This window comes from Triticum urartu, chromosome 7, assembly GCF_003073215.2.
Source record: "Triticum urartu cultivar G1812 chromosome 7, Tu2.1, whole genome shotgun sequence".
Classification (NCBI taxonomy): Eukaryota; Viridiplantae; Streptophyta; class Magnoliopsida; order Poales; family Poaceae; genus Triticum; species Triticum urartu.
The window spans coordinates 690,595,227-690,603,760 of record NC_053028.1 but is presented as its reverse complement, the minus strand read 5'-3'; positions in this window follow the sequence as shown (position 1 = coordinate 690,603,760).

The following is an 8,534-nucleotide window of genomic DNA, read 5'->3' as shown; positions in this document are numbered from 1 at the left end:
TGCTTTATGTGATAGTTATATTGTTAAATTCATTCATGATGCTACTAAAAATTATTATGAGGGAGGAATATATGCTTATAGGAATTGCAATAATATCAAGTTTCCTCTCTATGTACTTAAAATTTTGAAGTTATGCTTGTTTTACCTTCCTATGCAAGTTGATTCTTGTTCTCATAAGTTGTTTGCTCACAAAATCCCTATGCACAGGAAGTGGGTTAGACTTAAATGTGCTAGTCATATTCTTCTTGATGCTCTCTTTATGTTTCAATTCTTATCTTTTTTGTGAGCATCATTGAAATCATCATGCCTAGCTAGGGGCGTTAAACGATAGCGCTTGTTGGGAGGCAACCCAACTTTATTTTGGTTCCTTGCTTTTTTCTCCTGTTTATTAATAAATAATTCATCTAGCCTCTGTTTAGATGTGGTTTTATGTGTTTAATTAGTGTTTGTGCCAAGTAGAACCGTTGGGAAGACTTGGGGAAAGTCTTTGCGATCATGCTGTAAAAAACAGAAACTTTAGCGCTCACGAGAATTGCTGCCATTTTTATTTGAAGAGTGATATTTAGTTAATTCTTTTTTGAAGATGATTAATAGATAAATTACTAAGGTCCATAAATTTATTTGAGAATTTTATGAGTTCCAGAAGTATATGTTTGATACAGATTACTACAGACTGTTCTGTTTTTGACAGATTCTGTTTTTCGTGTGTTGTTTGCTTATTTTGATGAATCTATGGCTAGTAAAAGAGTTTATAAACCATAGATAAGTTGGAATACATTAGGTTTAACACCAATATAAATAAATAATGATTTCATTACAGTACCTTGAAGTGGTGTTTTGTTTTCTTTCGCTAACGGAGCTTACGAGTTTTCTGTTAAGTTTTGTGTTGTGAAGTTTTCAAGTTTTGGGTGAAGATTCGATGGACTATGGAATAAGTAGTGGCAAGAGCCTAATCTTGGGGATTACCAAAGCACCCAAAGGAAATATTCAAGGACAACCAAGAGCCTAAGCTTGGGGATGCCCCGGAAGGCATCCCCTCTTTCGTCTTCATTCATCGGTAACTTTACTTGGAGTTATATTTTTATTCGCCACATGATATGTGTTTTGCTTGGAGAGTCAATTTATTTTGTTAGAATTTGCTTTCTGTTATTTAGAACAATGTTTTTCATATTTTATCTCAATAAAAGTGGCATTGATAGCCTGTACTAAGCCTATTTTAGAAGTCCACATGTTGCTGTTTGAAAACAGAAAGTTTACCGCTGTTGCAATAATTCCCTAGAAAATTCAGAATGTGATAAAATGTTGAAACCTTTTGCATATTAGGATCTGAAAAATTTACTACAGTGGGAATTTTCTTTAATAATTTTTGGATCTAGGGAATTATGGATGTTGCTGCATTCTTTACAGACTGTCCTGTTTAGGCAGATTGCTGTTATGTTTGCATTGTTTGCATATGTTTGCTTCTTTAATGATTCTATTTGAGGATAGGACTATTAAATATGCAGAGGCATTTAGTATTCAATGTTGAAAAATAATTTTAGTGATTTTCTACAGTAGAGTATGATAAGGTTTTTGCAATGGTTTATACTAACTTATCTCACGAGTCCTTGTTGAGTTTTGTGTGGATGAAGCTTTTGAGATTTAGGGAGACCGTGATATGAGAGGAATTAAGGAGACACAGAAGCTCAATCTTGGGGATTACCAAGGCACCCCAAGATAATATTTCAAGAAGTATCAAGCGTCTAAGCTTGGGGATGCCCGGTTGGCATCCCACCTTTCTTCTTCAACAACTATCGGTTAGTATCGGTTGATCCTAAGTTTTTGCTTCTTCAAATGATGTTTTCCATTCTTAGATGTCATTTTATTTTGTTTTGCTTGTTGTTTGAATAAAATACCAAGATATGAAATTATTAAATGTTAGAGAGTCTTCACATAGTTGCATAATTATTCGACTACTCATTGATCTTCACTTATATCTTTCGGAGTAGTTTGTCATTTGCTCTAGTGCTTCACTTATATCTTTTTAGAGCACGGTGGTGGTTTTATGTTGAAGAAATAGATGAATTCTTGTGCTTCACTTATATTATTTTGAGAGTCTTAAATAGCATGGTAATTTGCTTAAATAATCATAATATGCTAGGCATCCAAGAATAGTAAAAACTTTCATATAGAGTATTAATACTAAGATAAGTTTGATGCTTGATGATTGTTTTGAGATATGGAGGTAATAATATCAAAGTCGTGCTAGTTGAGTAGTTGTGAAATTGAGAAATACTTGTGTTGAGGTTTGCAAGTCCCATAGCATGCACGTATGGTAAATGTTATGCAACAAATTTGAAACATGAGGTGTTATTTGATTGTCTTCCTTATGAGTGGCGGTCGGGGACGAGCGATGGTCTTTTCCTACAAATCTATCCCCCTAGGAGCATGCGCGTAGTACAAAGGTTTTTGATGACTTGTAGATTTTTGCAATAAGTATGTGAGTTCTTTATGACTAATGTTGAGTCCATGGATTATACGCACTCTCACCCTTCCATCCTTGCTAGCCTCTTCGGTACCGTGCATTGCCCTTTCTCACACTGAGAGTTGGCGCAAACTTCGCCGGTGCATCCAAACCCCGTGATATGATACGCTCTTTCACACATAAACCTCCTTATATCTTCCTCAAAACAACTACCATACCTACCTATTATGGCATTTCCATAGCCATTCCGAGATATGTTGCCATGCAACTTTCCACCATTCCGTTTATCATGACACATTCATCATTGTCATATTGCTTTGCATGATCATGTAGTTGACATCGTATTTGTGGCAAAGCCACCATTCATAATTTTTCATACATGTCACTCTTGATTCATCGCAATCCCGGCACACCGCCGGAGGCATTCATATAGAGTCATATCTTGTTCTAGTATCGAGTTGTAATCATTGAGTTGTAAATAAATAGAAGTGTGATGATCATCATTTTCTAGAGCATTGTCCCAAGTGAGGAATAATAATAAAAAAAGAAGAGAGAAAGGCCATAAAAAAGAGAAGGCCCAAAAAAGGGAGAAAGGCCATAAAAAAGAGAAGGCTCAAAAAATGAGAGAAAAAGAGAGAAGGGACAATGCTACTATCTTTTTGTGACACTTGTGCTTCAAAGTAGCACCATGATAGAGAGTCTCTTGTTTTGTCACTTTCATATACTAGTGGGAATTTTTCATTATAGAACTTGGCTTGTATATTCCAACAATGGACCTCGTCAAGTGCCCTAGGTCTTTGTGAGAAAGCAAGTTGGATGCACACCCACTTAGTTTCTTTTGTTGAGCTTTCATACATTTATAGCTCTAGTGCATCCGTTGCATGTCAATCCCTACTCCTCGCATTAACATCAGTCGATGGGCATCTCCATAGCCCATTGATTAGCCTCGTTGATGTGATACTTTCTTCCTTTTTGTCTTCTCCACATAACCCCCATCATCATATTCTATTCCACCCATAGTGCTATATCCATGGCTCGCGCTCATGTATTGCGTGAAGGTTTATGAGTTTGAGATTACTAAAGTATGAAACAATTGCTTGGCTTGTCATCGGGGTTGTCCATGATGAGAGCATTCTTGTGTGACGAAAATGGAGCATGACCAAACTATATGATTTTGTAGGGATGAACTTTCTTTGGCCATGTTATTTTGAGAAGACATGATTGCTTAGTTAGTATGCTTGAAGTATTATTATTTTCATGTCAATATGAACTTTTATCTTGAATCTTTTGGATCTGAATATTCATGCCACAATTAAGAAGAATTACATTGAAATTATGCCAAGTAGCACTCCCCATCAAAAAAATCTGTTTTTATCATTTACCTACTCGAGGACGAGCAGGAATTAAGCTTGGGGATGCTGATACGTCTCCAACGTATCTATAATTTTTGATTGCTCCATGCTATATTATCTACTGTTTTGGATGTTTATGGTCTTTATTATACACTTTTATATCATTTTTGGGACTAACCTATTAACCCAGAGCCCAGTGCTAGTTTCTGTTTTTACCTTGTTTTAGAATATCGCGCAAAAGGAAAACCAAACGGAGTCCAATTGACCTGAAACTTCACGGAACTTATTTTTGGATCATAAGAAGCCTAGAAGACTTGGAGTGCACGTAAGGGGATCTACGAGGAGGCCACGAGGCAGGGGGGCGCCCACCCCCTGGGTGCGCCCTCCACCCTCGTGGGCCCCTCATGGCCCCCCCCTGACGTACTTCTTCCACCTATATATCTCCATATACCCTAAAAACATCCGGGAGCACAATAGATCAGGAGTTCCGCCACCATAAGCCTCCGTAGCCACCGAAAACCAATCTAGACCCGTTCCGGCACCCTGCCGGAGGGGGCAATCCCTCTCCGGTGGCCATCTTCATCATCCCGGTGCTCTCCATGACGAGGAGGGAGTAGTTCTACCTCGGGGCTGAGGGCATGTACCAGTAGCTATGTGTTTGATCTCTCTCTCTCTCTCTCTCTCTCTCTCTCTCTCGTGTTCTTGGTTTGGCACGATCTTGATGTATCGCGAGCTTTGCTATTATAGCTGGATCTTATGTTTCTCCTCCCCCTCTACTCTCTGTAATGGATTGAGTTTCCCCTTTGAAGTAATCTTATCAGATTGAGTCTTTAAAGATTTGAGAACGCTTGATGTATGTCTTGCCATGCGTATCTGTGGTGACAATGGGATACCACGTGATTCACTTGATGTATGTTTTGGTGATCAACTTGCGGGTTCCTCCCATGAACCTATGCATAGGGGTTGGCACACGTTTTCATCGTGATTCTCCGGTAGAACTTTGGGGCACTCTTTGAGGTCCTTTGTGTTGGTTGAATAGATGAATTTGAGATTGTGTGATGCATATCGTATAATCATACCCACGGATACTTGAGGTGACATTGGAGTATCTAGGTGACATTAGGGTTTTGGTTGATTTTTGTCTTAAGGTGTTATTCTAGTACGAACTCTAGGGCTGTTTGTGACACTTATAGGAATAGCCCAACGGATTGATTGGAAAGAATAACTTTGAGGTGGTTTCGTACCCTACCATAATCTCTTCGTTTGTTCTCCGCTATTAGTGACTTTGGAGTGACTCTTTGTTGCATGTTGAGGGATAGTTATATGATCCAATTATGTTATTATTGTTGAGGGAACTTGCACTAGACCCTAGGCCTTATTTCAACACATTGCAATACCGTTTACGCTCATTTTTATCATTAGTTACCTTGCTGTTTTTATATTTTGAGATTACAAAAACTATTATCTACCATCCATATACCACTTGTATCACCATCTCTTCGCTGAATTAGTGCACCCATTGTATTGGGTGTGTTGGGGACACAAGAGACTCTTTGTTATTTGGTTGCAGGGTTGCTTGAGAGAGACCATCTTCATCCTACGCCTCCTACGGATTGATAAACCTTAGGTCATCCACTTGAGGGAAATTTTCTACTGTCCTACAAACCTCGGCACTTGGAGGCTCAACAACGTCTACAAGAAGAAGGTTGTGTAGTAGACATCACTTCCTCCTATATAAGTCCACGTACCCCGCAAACATCCAGGAGCACCACGAAAACCTAATTCCACCGCCGCAACCTTCTGTACCCGAGAGATCCCATCTTGGGGCCTTTTCCGGAGCTCCGCCGGAGGGGGCATTGATCACGGAGGGCCTCTACATCAACTCCACGGCCTCTCCGGTGATGTGTGAGTAGTTTACTTCAGATCTTCTGGTCCATAGCTAGTAGCTAGATGGCTTCTTCTCTCTCTTTGGATCTCAATACAAAGTTATCCTCGATTTTTTTGGAGATCTATTCGATGTAATCTTTTTTTGCGGTGTGTTTGTCAAGATCCGATGAATTGTGGGTTTATGATCCAGATTATCTATGAACAATATTTGATTCTTCTCTGAATTCCTTTATGTATGATTGGTTTATCTTTGCAAGTCTCTTTGAATTATCAATTTGGTTTGGCCTACTAGATTGATCTTTCTTGCAATGGGAGAAGTGCTTAGCTTTGGGTTCAATCTTACGGTGCTTGACCCCAGTGACAATTGGGGAAATGACACATATTGTATTGTTGCCATCGAGGATAAAAAGATGGGGTTTATATCATATTGCATGAGTTTATCCCTCTACATCATGTCACCTTGCTTAAGGTGTTACTCTGTTCTTATGAACTTAATACTCTAGATGCATGCTGGATAGCGATTGATGTGTGGAGTAATAGTAGTAGATGCAGAATCGATGTGTGTGTTTTGTGTTTAATTAGTGTTTGTGCCAAGTAGAACCATTGGGAAGACTTGGGGAAAGTCTTTTTGATCTTGCTGTAAAATACAGAAACTTTAGCGCTCACGAGAATTGCTGCCATTTTTATTTGGAAAGTGCTATTTAGTTAATTCATTTTGAAGATGATTAATAGATAAATTCCTCACGTCCAGCAATTTATTTTAGAATTTGTGGGGTTCCAGAAGTTTACGTTAGCTACAGATTACTACAGACTGTTCTGTTTTTGACAGATTCTGTTTTTCGTGTGTTGTTTGCTTATTTTGATGAATCTATGGCTATTAAAAGAGTTTATAAACCATAGAGAAGTTGGAATACAGTAGGTTTAACATCAATATAAATCAAGAATGAGTTCATTACAGTACCTTGAAGTGGTGTTTTGTTTTCTTTCGCTAACGGAGCTCACGAGATTTTCTATTTTTTGAGTTTTGTGTTGTGAAGTTTTCAAGTTTTGGGTAAAGATTTGATGGATTGTGGAACAAGGAGTGGCAAGAGCCTAATATTGGGGATGCCCATGGCACCCCATGGTAAAATCCAAGGACACCAAAAAGCCTATGCTTGGGATGCCCCGGAAGGCATCCCCTCTTCTGTCCCCGTCTATTGGTAACTTTATTTGGAGCTATATTTTTATTCATCACATGATATGTGTTTTGCTTGGAGCATCTTGTATGATTTGAGTCTTTGATTTTTAGTTTACCACAATCATCCTTGCTGTACACACCTTTTGAGAGAGACTCACATGATTTGAAATTTATTAGAATACTCTATGTGCTTCACTTATATCTTTTGAGCCATATAGTTTTGCTCTAGTGCTTCACTTATATCTTTTAGAGCATGACTGTGGTTTTATTTTGTAGAAATAATTGATCTCTCATGCTTCACTTATATTATTTTGAGAGTCCTTTAGAACAACATGGAAATTTGCTTTTAGAAATAATATAAAAAATCATAGAAGTGCATTAAATACTATGAGAAGTTTGATACTTGATAATTGTTTTGAGATATGGAGATGGTGATATTAGAGTCATGCTAGTTGAGTAGTTTTGAATTTGAGAAATACTTGTGTTGAAGTTTGTGATTCCCGTAGCATGCACGTATGGTGAACCGTTATGTGATGAAGTCGGAGCATGATTTATTTATTGATTGTCTTCCTTATGTGTGGCAGTCGAGGACGAGCGATGGTCTTTTCCTACCAATCTACCCCCTAGGAGCATGTGCGTAATACTTTGTTTCGATAACTAATAGATTTTTGCAATAAGTATGTGAGTTCTTTATGACTAATATTGAGTCCATGGATTATATGCACTCTCACCCTTCCACCATTGCTAGCCTCTCTAGTATCGTGCAACTTTCGCTGGTACCATAAACCCACCACATACCTTGCTCAAAACAGCCACCATACCTACCTATTATGGCATTTCCATAGCCATTCCGAGATATATTGCCATGCAACTTTCCACCGTTCCGTTATTATGACACGCTTCATCATTGTCATATTGCTTGCATGATCATGTAGTTGACATCGTATTTATGGCGGAGCCACCGTTCATAATTCTTCATACATGTCACTCATGCATCATTGCACATCTCGGTACACCACCGGAGGCATTCACATAGAGTCATATTTTGTTCTAAGTATTGAGTTGTGAGTAAATTAAAGTGTGATGATCATCATTATTAGAGCATTGTCCCAGTGAGGAAAGATGATGGAGACTATGATTCCCCCACAAGTTGGGATGACACTCCGGACAAAAAAAGAAGAAAGAAAAGAGGCCAAAAAGAAAAAGAAAGAAGGCCCAGATAGAAAAAAATGAGAGAAACATAGAGAAGGGACAATGTTACTATCCTTTTTCCACACTTGTGCTTCAAAATAGCACCATGATCTTCATGATAGAGAGTCTCATATGTTATCACTTTTATATACTAGTGGGAATTTTTCATTATAGAAGTTGGCTTGTATATTCCAATGATGGGCTTCCTCAAAATTGCCCTAGGTCTTCATGAGCAAGCAAGTTGGAAGCACACCCACTTAGTTCTTTTGTTGAGCTTTCAAACACTTATAGCTCTAGTGCATCCGTTGCATGGCAATCCCTACTCACTCACATTGATATCTATTGATGGGCATCTCCATAGCCCATTGATACGCCTAGTTGATGTGAGACTATCTTCTCCTTTTTGTCTTCTCCACAACCACCATTCTATTCCACATATGGTGCTATATGAAGGAAATATGCC